This window comes from Chelonia mydas, chromosome 12 (genome assembly GCF_015237465.2).
Source record: "Chelonia mydas isolate rCheMyd1 chromosome 12, rCheMyd1.pri.v2, whole genome shotgun sequence".
Taxonomy (NCBI): Eukaryota; Metazoa; Chordata; order Testudines; family Cheloniidae; genus Chelonia; species Chelonia mydas.
Window position 1 is genome coordinate 16781234 of NC_051252.2, and position 14762 is coordinate 16795995.

Genomic DNA, 14762 nt, shown 5'->3' on the forward strand with positions numbered 1-14762 from the left:
AGCGCTGTATCCTCGATGTGTTACGCGCTATTTTAAATTGCATTAAAAGAGTTAATTTCAGCAGATCATCATCAAGCAAACGCAATTTAAACTCTGTGGTTCAGATCGCCCGAGTGATTAAGTACCCTAAAGATGAAAAATGAAAACCAAACTCAGCTATCGCTGAGAAGTCGCCCACAGAATCTTAGATCTGTATTGTTTATACCATTGTCTGTATTATATTCTATAAATCAAATCTCATTTTATACAGCCGTCTAAAAATCTAACAATGTATACTTCAATGCTAGTATTATTTATTTGCTAGTATTATTTTGTTTACAGTCTTTGAAAGATGTAAATGTTATAATTTTGCAGTCCTCAAAGAGAATACTACTTTTATTAAAAAGGTACGTAAAGGATTTTGATTGTATCTAAACCTAATGTGAAATAAACCAGTGTAATAAACAAATGGACCTTTTTTTGACTGGAGGACTATCCACGTCAGTTTGATTCTGTGATGAGAGGGTGCAGATCTTGGATATAATAATATTAACTCAGGCTACGCACTGAATATAAAAAGATCTTTCTCTAGGACAAGCTAATATGGGGTTGGCTGCTACACAGTTAAAATCTTAGGCTTTTGTTGTTGTTGTTCAGCCCTGGGTTCCAGGAAGGAATTTAATTAGCTCCTGGGGGGAAAATTAATACTAGCATAATAAGCAACAATTTATTCATAGTTTTTGTCTTGGTAATAGTTTCATAGAGCGGGTGGGGACTCTGTAAAACCTTCCTAAAGTCCAGGCCACTCGCTTATTTTGAGTTTGATTGTTTTTATGGAGGTCTTTAATACAACTGACAAATGTACCTTCTCCTAGTAAGGAGAGCACGTTCGTTTATACTCGAGATCCTGCCAAGTAAAACTGAAGGGGCGGATAGATAGATTAGACAGACAGTCAATTTGTTTTCGGAATTTGAGTGAGATATCTGTAAGGCTTTTATTTTCAAATAAAACAACTCATCAGCTACCTGACAGCACCAGGGTTTATTTTCTCTGGGGGTGCAAAGAGCTAAAAGTGTCTTTCTCCCCCCCGAAGCCTGGGTTCTAGTGCCGGTGTTTATTAATTGTACACAGGCTATCGCTTCTGTCCAGGTGTTATATAACAGAAAGGAAGGCCCAAGACACAAGGGTTTAGAACCATCGACTGGACGTTAGAAATTGCACGGAAAAGACTTGGCTGGAGTAGGTGCAGAAATCGGTTCAGTTGTCGGGGATGTTGCAACGTTCTGCTGAGATTATCCACTTTACAGACTTCTTCTGAGCCAGCGAGTGACCATCGAGGACACCCCGGCCCTTCCTCTCCGCTCCCTCCCCCTCCTCACCACGTGTTATAGAAACGATGAACATCCCTAGCCTGAGAGAGACAAAGAAACTGGCTGGTTTTCATCCTGTGGTATAGGGGAAAGCTGCCACAAGCACTTCATTATAAACCCATCCAGATTCCTGGCATCAGCAGCCCCTGGCAAGGAGCCACAGAAGGGAACAATTGAAATTTATGAGGAAGGGTTCATGATGGAAGGCAGTGGGGTTGTTTTCACTTTGAGTTATAATTTGCACCAAACCGTTCTGTCTCTCTGTGGTGGGGGGCTCCACACGCCTGTCTTTATGAAACACACTTTATTGCTTTCCCCAGAAGCTTTTAACTGTTTCCCTGCCCACTTTCTCTCCCCTTTCCATTCCACGCCTTAGGCTGGTGGTTGGTACCCTTTTTTTTTTGATACAGGAGGACCCTAGAAGTGTCCCCTCCCCCTTTACATCCATGCGTCTTGCTCGTGATTTTCCTATGCCTCCGATCACCCCCTCAGCCTTTCTTTTACTTGACTTGGGCTACAGATAAATCATGGATTCGAGTCTCCAGGTTTTACGTCAACGCGTGACTCCATGGCCAACAGCAGCGGCTTCTTCACCCCTTGTGAGAGGAGAGGGGGTTCCTCGTTGGAGTCTTCCAGCAGCGACCTCTCCACTGTAGGCTAGATGATCAACAGGGAAGACAAGGCAAAAGTCGCAGACATTCCGGATTAAATTACAGGCCTGATCCTGCAGCCGACACTCAGATGCCGGATGGGTTTTGGTTGAGTAAAGACTAAAGGAGCCGGTCCTGTAGCTCATATTTGCCTCTCCCATAAAACTCCACACAGGCAAAGGCTGAAGCTGCTGTTTTACTCGAAGAACATAAATCGCCGTCTTCCCATGACAGTTTTCCCCTGGTCGTGAGAGTCGCGTTCATATTGCACAGCGGGAAATGGTATTTCCCCCGAATGCAGCAAATCACCGAGCTTCTGCCATTAAAAACTCCCCGGTTGCTGCCCGGAAAAGTCCTGCTCAGTCCGTTTCCGTGCCATGAGCCCCTCAGCTCCCCTGCACAGTGAGCCCCCTCCTGGCGATTGCACGGACATTCATTAGGCGGGCTGGGAATGATGATACTTTTATTAGTCCCCGTTAAGCAACACACGCGCTCAGCAAGTCTTATGTATCCAGGGGTGCTATGCTACAAGGAATGCTTACTGGGCCCGTGCCGCGGAAGGAGTCCCCTGCAGCGGCTGATGAGAATGGACACAGTGGAAGGGAAGGTAGCACAAAGAGAGGAGGGGAGGAGGCAGGACTCTGGGCTAGTCTGGATTCTGGAAACCTTTCTAAGCCAACGAGTGGCAGTTGTGCAACGAGCCGAGCAAACACACACGCACCGTAGTGGGACTCCGCAACCCACCCGGGCCCCGAGCTGCGGCCACAGAGCAGCAGCTCTCGGAGCTGATTGGCAGCCCCACGTTGTAAGGTGGCATGCTGATGTTTATGGGCACTCGGACCACAAACTCCTAATATTGACTCTCTAATTCCCTGGCATGATCATGGGAAAACGTTCCTGGCTGCTGGATCAGGCATCTGTAACATAGTCTGGGCTTTTTTCTTTCCTTCCTTTCGAATGGATCGTTGTAGGTATTTTAGCTTGGCAATAATGGAAGGCGAGTAGCAGACCCTACTTTCAAAAGGTTGATGTGGGATTCTCCCAGAACGCCCTTTTGTAGGGCTTGTGAGTTGGCTGGAATATCAGAGTTTCTGGAAAAGACTAAAATATAAAAATCTGAGCTCATTCCAGCATATTGGCTCGCTCCATTTTGCATCATATTTTAGTCTCATTACATTTCTGGGGCTGGAATTTATGGTATTTGATTGCGACCACGTGTACTGGTGTGATATGGATGTAACTTATTAAAGAGCGGGGTGGGTATAGGCATATTATTTTCTCTGATTAGCTTTTAATGGATGTAGTGGAGACGAGAGCAAGGAGCTTAGAAGCACTCTTTGAAACTTACTCAATGGATCAGCTCAAGGGACATGGAACTGAGAAGAAAAACGGCGACACTGCAACCTCAGAAATGTGCATCTGCCCAAAGCACGGAGTAAGATCGAGGCTGAGGTGCTATGTGAAGGCCAGCATGGGATCCATATCTTTACTATTTTGATTTTGTAAAACGTTGGATCTTTTTACCAATTTCTCATGCTCAGGTTTCTTAAATCCGATATTCTGAATCTAAGGGCTTGCATTTCAGAGTAATACAATGATAATACTTTCCAAAAGCTTTGCCTTACAACCTAGACTGTAAAAGAAAAATCCTTTCAATGATCACATTGAGTTCAACAGGAGTTGGATCCAGCCCTAAAAAAACTCTAGCCTGGGCCGCTGAAGTCACTGGGGATTCTGACATCCATTTCAATGGAGACAGGCTCCCGGCCTAAACCCACCTGTTCTTCTTCACAGACATTAGGCTGTGGAATATTCCTCCAAGACTAGGGGTGGGCGGCACCGTAGCCTAAGACCTACAGATCACAGTTCTGCCTGGACGTATTTTTAGTTCCTATGGGTAAAAGTAACCCCCGAAGAAGAGTAGAGCTGAAAGAGAACAGAGATTTGTTTGTCCCTAATGTTGATTGTTTACCTTGTGCATTTGACTACACTTTTTGTATAGACAGCTCAGACTTTGCCCTACACAGTCTGGCAACTTTTCCCTGCTGTGTGTGGGGGGCCTCTCACACTGTAGCAAGGGAGAGCAAAGCATTTTAAATAAACGTGACTGTAAAATCAACTGTAGTACCTGAAACTACTTGAAATTCTCTCTCTTTTTTAATTGACTAGATGTCCAGTGGAAAATGGCCCTTTAAAACACTAGACCATATACTATGGGAACACTCCTGCCTTGGCTGGAGGATTGACTTATTATGTGTCTTGCGTTTCATCACAAAGTCAATGGGAGCTAGGCCCGTAAATATCTTTGTGAATCCCACCTACTGGTTAGTAGGGCTAGAAACCAGATTCTAGGTCAGAGTCCTCAGGACATACCAGCTACTCTCCAAACTACTATCTCCATCCATACACCATCACACTTACTTATAATTCTCCATCTGCTCATGCTATAGCAATGGCATTTTGAATGATAAAGAAAAGGCAGATCGGTCCAGATCCATAACGGTATTTAGGCTCCTAACTTCCATTGACATCAATAGAAGTTAGGAGCCTGAATGCCTCTGCGGATCTGGGCCATGGTCTCTCCTGCTCAATCCTGCTCATTTTACTGACACCAGTTGTCCCATTAAGCCATAATGCTGTCGTGTCCATCAGCCAGCTTGTGATGAAGCGTGTACTGTCTGGCCGCTATATATCTTAAAGTGCTGCGAGTCCTCAGAGAGCCATTAGATGATAAATGATACTAGCATGCAAAACCCCACTAATCATATGCATTACCATCATGCCCGTCATTCATTATACGGTATCGCTTTAGCTATATGCCACCAAAGAATCAAGTAAGTGGCAAATTAATTTGTCTGGTTTGAGAAACATCTTTTTTAAAAATTTATTTCTGAAGATGAGATTTGAGGTTAGTCAGTAAGGACCAGTTCATTAAGACGCGGAGAGTCTGGCAAGACCTGGGGGGGGGGGGACTGGGGGGGCTGGAAAGAAGTATTTCGGTTCCCACTGTTCAGCGCTCAGCGAGTATAGGGGGAGGGGCGACAGGGAAAATATAAAATGAGTACGAATCTTGATTGGCTCGATTAGATCAATCTATTTTCTGTAACATTATGTCTTAGTTCAGTACTTCGCCTCTAAATAATACACAACCACCCAAAGGGAGAGAGCCCCCGTTCTGCGCTGGCCAGGGCTGGCTCTAAAGCTGAGTGAAGGAACCACGCCCAGGGGCAGCCGCTGAGCAGGGCGCCCAAGGCTGTTCTCCTTGCTGCGGTCCTAGGGTGTGCTGGGTTCCTGTGATCACTGGCTCATTTGCTCGCCCTGCCCAGGCAGGAGTATTTATTCAGAACATTCAAAGTTCATGTCACAGCTCAGGGAAGGAGACACAGAGCGGTTAGGTGACGTGGCTAAAGTCTCACATCGGCGAGCCAGGGCAGAGCTAAATAAATTTCCTGCGCTGTGCTCGAATCTAAGCCATAGGCAAAGCTCTCTTCCCAGGGGAACTGTCTGCGTATGTTGGACAGAAGCTTTTGTTTAAACACAATTATATTTAACGAGCAGGAGGAAACGCTGTGTAAGCACTATTAAGGCCAGGGCACTGACAGGCACCAATGTCTTTGGAAAGGAAAGCTCGCCCTCACTTCTTGTGTCAAGCCGTGCACATGCCATGACCCCTGCACATTTTGGGCACAACTAGGTAAGGATGTGTGCCAGCCTTCACCACGATTTTCCTTTCTATTAGCTTGTTGTTATAGCATTAAAGTGGCATTAGTCAGCCTGTGGTGTGTGGGTCTGTGATCACAGTCATGTCAGAAAAGCCGTTGTGCGGGTTGAGGAACTGTTTCTCCACAACAATTAAATTAAATTAAATTAAATTATAAGGAGTTTGTATCTCTCAGATTTATGGCCCAGGCATTAAAAAGTTGGGAGAATCAGGCATGAATACTTTACTTTTTCGTGAGCATCACATACTAGTATTGTGGGTTTCCCATTGCTGTTTCAATGAGGAAACACTTAATGTTTGCATCAGAATTTCCCTTTTTTGGGGGGTGGGGACGGAGTTCTTCGGTCCTTTATTGAACGATATTGAAGTATTATAAGTTTTAAACACAACCCAATGGGAAGAGAAAAATTTCCAGAGTCAGTACAGGGGCTCTCCCAATGTTGGGTATAACTGTCGAATTATTTAACACTGGAATAATATTTTGGATTTGAGCTAACGGATTGGGGGGGGGGGAGGGGGTTTGCAGCAGAAGTATGAAGATGCTCTGAGAACCAGCCTCAGTCCGGGTCAGCAGCAAAGGAATAATAACAATAATAAATCCCTACAGCTAAGCTTTTATTTATAAGTTATACACGAGAATTATTTTAATAGAAGCAAGTGGTCCGCTATATCCAGAGCCAGAAGAAACGTTTTTATGAGAGCTCATTGGATTGTTCTCTATACTGAATTCCGCGCCCCGTACAATGATCGGGGGTGTGTGGCGTGAACGTGAGGAGCTCACAATGCACCTGGTTTGCGAGCCTGTCGTTCTGCGATCAGCACGAGAATCACAACTCCAGGGCCACCCCCGCACCGCAGAGCGAGGGCCCGATCCTGCTCCAGCCCTAAGGAACAGCTCGTCTGAGCTCACTTGCTCTCTTTGTGAAGGGGTTACGAACCCACTCTGAACTGAACTGTGATTTAACACCAAATCCCGTGTTAAATCAATAGAGCAGTTTCCTGGGAATTTAGCTTACTTAGAAACGTGACTCCCTGTGTGTTTGTTGCAGGTAACGTAAGCAATGGAATGTCTTCAATGCAATCTGCATCTGGGCTGGACATACGGAAGGAAAGGTGCCTTCACTTTGCAGTACACAAAGTACCCCCGGCACAGACAGCCCCCGCCCCAGACACCTCCTTTACCTTGCTACTTAAACTCCCACGAATGAAACATTCTGTTAAAGTCGGCGGGAAATCCCCTTGTAAGAATTCAACCAATCTTTACTCCCACCCAGGAAATATTCACGTGGACTCTATGCGCAAACATTATGGCATAAATACCAAGCACAAGCCTTTAAGTGTTGCATTCGTCTGCAGATCACACAGAGTTAAGGGAAGCCTTTGGTTTTTTTTTTTTATTTATTAGTCTTGGTGCATCTTTTTTCCTATCAATTATGGAGTCCTAAAATATTTCTCCCTTGTGCTTTGGGTCCCACAAACCGCCGACCACCCCCTTTCGCTCTTTGGCAGACATCAATCATTTTCCTGCAGAGGGCTCGGCGAGTTGCACTGAAATGAATTTATTTAAACATCCCTTCAGATCTTTTGATTTCACGTGATCCCAGTTAATAAAGCAGGCAAAGGAGAATCCTTCCGCACTGGATTTTGCTAAGAGCGTTACATTACAAACTCTGATCCCTGTTTACATTCACCTCAGGCTAAATCGTCATCTTCAGCTGGTCTGATGTGTGAACGTTCTGTGCACTTCACCCACCCATTTTCTAGAACGTGTAGGTAGCTTCCCTGACCCAAACCGAAGGGTCCCTTTAAGGGAGACAGCGTGGAACGCAAGAGTACCCCGGGAGGAGCTGCCACAGAAGCCCGAGTCAGCGTCTGAACAAGGAGCTCAACTTTCGTGAACCTTTCTCCCTCTGAATTACTCAGTTCCATCTCGCGGCAGCCTTGCCGTTAGGGCTAATTACTACTCTTTACTGGCAAAAAGAAAAGGAGTACTTGTGGCACCTTAGAGACGAACAAACTTATTTGAGCACAAGCTTTCGTGAGCTACAGCGCACTGCATCGGATGCATGCAGTGGGAAATGCAGTGGGAGATTTTATAGACACAGAGAACAGGAAACAATGGGTGTTACCAGACACACTGTAACCAGAGTGATCAGGTAAGGTGAAAAAAGAAAAGGAGGACTTGTGGCACCTTACAGACTAACATAAGCTTTCCTGAGCTACAGCTGAATGCATCCGATGAAGTGAGCTGTAGCTCACGAAAGCTGATGGTCAAATAAATTTGTTCGTCTCTGAGGTGCCACAAGTCCTCCTTTTCTTTTTGCGGATACAGACTAAGACGGCTGCTATTCTGAAACCTGCTCTTTATTGGACAGCTAGCGACTGGATTTAATTTACTGAAGACGCACGCAACTAGATTGAAACCCCCAACATTAGAAACCAAGCCACGGTCAACGATGGGCTCAAATCCTGCGCTCCCGTCCGACGTGCAGAAAGGAGGGCACTGGCTAGTTCACTGTGCAGAAGGGGGGGGGGTGGCTGATTCCCACCGCTGCCAACCCTAAAATTATCCTGCTAAAAAGTGCAAGAATGGGTTTGGTTCAGCTGATGTCTGGGAGAGTAAAGCAGGTCACTGCTCCCGCCGCGCTCTGTAGTTGCAGGGCTTTGACAATTTAGGGTCATTAAGAACAACAACAAGAGCTCTAAAATCCCACCTCGGGATTTAAACCTGCGCTTCTTACACAGGCCCGAGACTATGGGATTGACCGCAGAGCTTGGAGTGTGCTTAACATCCTAGGATTTTATCAGACTTGTCTGCCTTTCCCTTTAACATCAGTGCACCAGGCTCTGGTTTTTTTGCGTTGAAATTGTGTAACTAGCTACACATGAGCTACACTGGTAGTAATTGGGCACAGTGTATAAGGTACACCCCGAGTTCAGCCGACAGCTTTCTCCTGGCTCCTATTGTAACAGCTCGTGTGTAGGGAGGGTCTCCAGCTGCCGCAGGACAGAGCTTTGCCCCCTAGCAGGTCTTTGGAACTGAACAGCTGGTTAGCATGAAGGGCCTTTGTGTCCGTTTTGCATCGGTCTGCAAACAGCATTTGGCTGGCCCGGAGAAGGAATGCAAAGGGTGTAGCCTTGGGCCTCCGTCTCTCATAGAGGGGGAGACCAGCCCTCGGAGCCGGAGGTTCCAGGGATCCCCCTTGGGCTCTTCTGGTTGTAGGTGGGGTTGGATGTCGCCTCTCTGCCGTTTATACCAACGCTACTGCTAGTAACTACATCCACTGCCCTCCTGCTCAGTGGTCTGCCCACCTGAAGGCGGGTCAGAAATGTGTATGAAGGGGCAATATCCATAATTACAGCGTGTAAAATCGAACCGATTTCAGATCGTTACACTCCCATGCCTGCACCTGGTTCGAGATTGATAAGGGGGGCCCTGAAGTTCAGGCGCAAGGAGCAAACCCCGACAAAACAGGGAGCGCGTTGGTGTAAAATGACTTGCTTCGGCGTTCCCCAAAGCCCGCCCCACCTCAGCACGTGCTGGGGACGGTGTCCGGTGTCTGCCGGCGCCTCTTGAGATGACCTTGCTGGGTCAGGCGGGAACCGAACCTGTGAACCCCCCAGGGAGCCGTTCCCAACAGGGCAGCGATGCAAGGTGCTATCTGGCCCCCAGCAGCTGGAGTTTTGGGCTGCTGACGCCAGGCCTGGTCCCGCAGCCCCGAGCCAGGGAAACCCCCAGTTTTGTCACGACTAAGGGCTGCCCGAGGAGATTTTAAGGTCAAGACTCCACCGTAGAAGATCAAAGCATCCTAGCTGATGAAATCATGTGACCTGTTCCGTCTCCTCTTTCACGAGACCATCTCTAGATCTGAGATACCAAGGGAGGGTGCCCCAGACACGCCTGGCATTTTAAGATAGGTGCCTGGATAGTCCCATCCGGGGGGCGGGGGAGGAGGCTGATGTGATTTTTTATTTTTATCCCTGTGCTAGATTTTACAGCATTATCCTAGCGGGAAGAGAGGCTGTCCCTCCTGAACTAGGCGATGTTGATCACGTTTGACAGCGGTCATCCCCTCCGTTCACACGGGTCTCTGTGATTCTATTTTTTCTAATCCCCACTCTCCCATGAATGAGTAGGGACGAGCCTACGAAGCGAAACTGCTGATTTCCCCTCCCCCGGTCCCCCAGAGAGCTTCCACCTCTCTGTTTATACGAGCCCCCACACCTGCTTCATTACAGATCCTGTTTGCCCGGGGTTGGCACTCTCAAATGAAACCGCTCGCACTTTCTAAGAGCCTTTAATATATTTTCAATTGCTGTAAGTCATGTTTTGATTGAATTTAGCGCTGATTAGAGTTGAGCATCAGTTTACACAACAAGAATTTGTTTCATTCAGCTAAATGAGCATGACGTGTTCGGTTTATGAGCCATATCGCTAATGGTAATGACCAGAGCTGATTGATTTCTAATGTGATTGTAATTACACAAATGTAAGGGAATTAAAAAAAAAATCCACACACCGTTAATTGGGATTTTGGGGGGGGGGGGCGGGAAGGGTAGTGGAGAAGAAGGGGAGTTACCAACCCACCCCGGTTGTATGAACAATAAATGTGCCTATATAAACGAATAGCTCTGAGCAGAGAGCAGATTTTGTTTAAAGGGAAAAGTCCAATGCACTTAGCTCACTGAATGCTTAAGCTATATATCCTGCATTGCACCATATCACTTCCTCTCTGCTAACCCCCTAGGCACTTCCTAGATCCCAATAAGTTTGCTCAGAAGCCTCACACACTTGTTTCTCGAAGAACATCCACACAAAGTATTTCACAGGCTGGGGACCGATTTCCCAGGCAACTCCTTCCTAGCCCGGGTGCACTGTCTATGTACTTTGCCAGCCCGCTCCCAACTCCACTCTCAGTAGAAGTCTGACGGCCGCCGGCAACCGGGGCTGCCTGCTCCGGGATCAACGGGGTGGCGGGGCCGTGTGAACGCTCGCTCCGAAGCATCCAGCTCTCTCTGGGTGTGGAAGGGCACCGAGGCGTGCAGAGGCCTGGGAGGGGAGTCTCAGCCAGCATCAGTGGTTTGGGTCACTGAGCGACTGGGGGGAGCGTCTGCCGTTACACAGCCAGCAAGGCGGCGCCTCGCCCGCTGGCTCTCTCCGCGGGAGGCACCAAGAGAACCCGCAGCGAACCCTGGTTTGGAGACGGACACAGCACCAGCCTCCGCATTCGCGGGTGGAGGGCTCGGCGGGCGGAGACGGATGAGGACGCCGGATTTGCAACAGGTAAACAGCTGGGGCGGGCCTGCAGGCTCCTTGGGCCGGAAGCTGGGGAGGGAGGGAGAGATCTGTGAGGAGGCTGGAGCTGGACCGCTGTAGGGCACAGCCACCGGGCCGCCTGCGTGCAGACCCGTAGGCCGTTTCTCGTGCTTGCAAGCGGGGGAGCTGCCGCTAACGGGCGCGGTTGTTAGCGTGTCAATGGGCCGGGTGCAGCTTCGGGGGGAACGTGGCTAAAATCTGGGTTCGAGCGACCCCTCCACGTCCCGCAGACTTCCCCGGGGCCCGCGTCCGCGCGGGGTGCAAGGCGCGAGGCGACAGCAGGCTTTGGGGGCCTCTCCTGGGAGAACTGGGGCTGGGGATGCACCTGGTGGTAGCTTTCAGCGGGGGGAGAGGGGGGGGGCTTTGCTCGGCTAAGGCACGTGCTTTGGGGGGGACAGTGGACGCACTCCCAAAGGCCACCGCCTGTCCGGCGTTTGGCAGGAGCCCAGCTGCGCGGCGAGGGCTGGCGGGGTGTGGGCCGTGTGTACACCTGTTCGGCGTGTGTAAAACACTCGGGCCCTTGCTACAATAGTGGACTTCAAAGCCACGCCGGCGCCGGAGTCACTCAGCGAGGGGCGCAGCGTCCTGCGCCTGTTACGACGCCAGCTCCAAGTTTCCAGGGGGCCCCGCGAGTTTCCCGAAGTTCCGCTAAACCGGGACGGGGGTAGGAAAGAGACTCAGGTTTCAGCCTGCGGGTGAGCGCGCTCCCCCGCCCACCCCGCCTGCAGACTTGGGCTGGTGTCAGGTCCCCGGCCCGTCCATGCTCCCTCCTCTGTTCTGGCCCCCGGCTGCTGGAATCCCTCCGGACGCCTCCAAGCTCAACGCTGCGGACGGTCACGGGACAGTTGCCAGCCCCGGGCCCTGTGGGTTCTCCGGCCTTTGCTGGCTCCAAGCAGCGTGGGGGCAGCATGCGAAAGCTGGCTTGTGCCAAGGGGACGTTGTCTTTGCCATGAGGCCTCTCTGCAGAGCTGGTGTAATGTATTGTCGCTCACCTGCGCCATTGTCGCCAGGGGAATGAAACAACGTTCCTTTGCCCTGAAATGGGTATGTGGGATGGCCAATTATAGGGAAATAGTTTTTATCTCTAAGCAACATCTGATACTCGGCACAGAAGGAAAATGTACAGCCCCCCCCCCCACTGAATGCGTTTAGAGAGGACTCCAACCTGTACCATAACCAATAAAGGCTACGATCCTTTAAATGCCCAAATAGTGATACCTGCCTCAGGTGCATCTCACCTGCAATGAGACTATCAGGCCTTCCAGTGAATGGAGTGGGCAACCCCCAAAATAAACACAAACAGATGCCAGCTCTCTAGTTTTCTCTTTGATGAGCTCTTGACTGAAGCTTAAACTCCTCCTCCATTGTTCCCCCACGACTCGTTGCGGCTGGGGTTGGTAGCCGTGGTAGTAGAGAGCTGGGCAGATCTGTTGCATGTCTCTTGTCCTGCCTGAGATGGGTTTATTGTACCTTCTGCTGGAGTCTCTGTAGATGAGTTGTTGGGCTGCTTTGCTGTCATCACATCCAGGGGTGCTGGAACAATTTGTATAGTGGGGGTGCTGAGAGCAATTGAACCAAACTGTAAACCCTGGATACAATGGAAACCCCTTCAAGCCTGGGGGTACAGCAGAACCCCTAGCATCTTGATCACATCCTTCCACTGCTTTAGAACATCCCAGAGAGGGGGTGGATACTTTTTAATTAGTTAAATTTAGCTGAGTTCAAAACCTCAAATATATAAACCCTCCATCATCAAATGTTTCCCTTCTCCAGAAAGGCTGAGGGAGGTCTGTCACAGATGCTGCAAGTCAGTGTTTATATCATTTTCCTCTGGGAGTGGGCTGTTTTGTTTCAAACCCTCATTAGAAGTTGATGTATTTGGATAAGAATATTATAAGATATTTTAACATCACACAGACATTTAAAGCTGGGAAGGAAATTTAGAAACAGCACTTTATAGTTACCTTGGAAACTCTTCAGGGCAAGGAGTGTCTCTTATTCTATAATTGTACAATGGGGTCTTGATCTTGGTTGGGGGGTCTTCAGATGCTACTATAATACAAAAAGGAACAAACAAATTACCATATTGGAACAGACCTGAGGTCCATCCACTGTAGTCCAGTATTCTGCCTGACAGTAGTACCTTTAGAGGAAGGTGTAAGAACCCAGCAATAGGCAGACATGGCTAACCATGGATATAAGCTCTCATCCTGATCTCTGATAATTAGAAATTGACTTAATGCCTGACATATGAGGTTTAATATCCCTTCCAGAATATTGTTAATTCTGATAACTCTGGATATTCCTGTTTATAAATGTCCTTTCTCTTTTTGTTAATTTGTTTTGCCACCGAAAACCACTGAGGCTATGAGTTCCACAGTCTAATTACATGTTGTGTGGAAAAAGTATTTCCTCTTATTGATTTTGACTTTTCTACCTCTTATATGATTGATTTTTTTTCTTTGCTCTTGTATTATGAGACATGGAGAACAGAAGGGTAAAGTGGCCATGTGGTATAGGGACATGGCTTTTGCTCACAGTGCCAGAAGTTCTGAGATCAAATCTCAAGGGAAGCCTGCCTAGGGGAGTGATATTTTATTCTTAATAGAGCCCTGTAGCTTTTGCAAATATGAAATAACACAAAAGAAAATGAAATAGATCATTCAGAACAAAAACCTCTCCTTGCTGCTAGCAATAGCACCTGTGGATTCAGTCACATGGGGCTGCATCTGGCTTCCTCTTCTGCGCATTGCAACATGGCACATGGGGTCATAGCATTGTTCAAATTTGGCCTGGCTTCCCCTCCATCATCTTTTAAAAAGGTATGCTCTAATTCAAAAGGAATTATTTTGGGGAAATTTTATGGCCTGCGTTATACAGAAGGTCAGACTAGTTGATTACAATAGTCCCTTCTGGCTTGGGAATCTTTGAAGTCTCCTGAGCTACCTTCTCTATCCTATTCATTATTTTATAAACATTTATCATGTCCCCATTCTCATTCATCTCCTTTCAAAAGTGAACAATCCCAGTCTTTTCAGCCTTTCTACGTGGGAGTTTTTCCAGGGCCTTGATCATGCTCAGAACCTCCCCCACTTCTGGAATATCATTTTTGAGATGGAGTGACCTGTTCTCATCCAGTATTCCAGATGAGGCTGCACTGATTATATAAAGGCATTATAATATATTCCATCTTTGCCATCCCATTTGTTATGCATCCTAACATCTTAGATTTTTTTGACCACAGCTGCACATAGAGAGCAGAGGTACTAACTGAGCTGTCTGCAGTGATGCCCAGGTCCCTCTTGGGCTAATACAGTTAATTTATTTCCAAGTAAGGTGAATGAGAAGTTTAAATTTTTTCCTCCAAAGTGCATAGTGCTGCACTTACCAATGGTGAATTTCATTTACCATTGAATATATAACAAACAATAAGTTTGGTAAAATATTAACTGGGTTCTAGCTATGGTGACAGCCAAGTTGCCAGTGATGAAAGGTTCTGAAGAACACAGGACATCCATGTTACCTGTAAAGGCCCATTTGCTGTCCAAAAGTACATATGTACCCTGCTCCAAAGCCCACTGACGTCAATAGGAGTCTTTCTGTTGACTTCAGTGGACTTTAGATGAGGCCCATGAATTGAAACATAGCTTCTGTCTTGAAGTGTATATATAGAATGGTGGCTCTTTGCCACTAAAGGCAGGACTCAGGATTCAGGATAAGATAT

General features: G+C 47.7%; 1 long non-coding RNA gene across 2 annotated transcripts in view; it reads left to right on the plus strand.

The window, feature by feature from the left end:
• The first annotated feature begins 10469 nt into the window (after positions 1–10469).
• Positions 10470–14762, plus strand: part of LOC122462585 — a 54615-nt gene continuing 50322 nt past the window's right edge. For both annotated transcript variants that reach the window (XR_006285250.1, XR_006285251.1), the window contains exon 1: positions 10470–11005. This is a non-coding gene — a long non-coding RNA (uncharacterized LOC122462585). The remainder of the gene's footprint in view (positions 11006–14762) is intronic.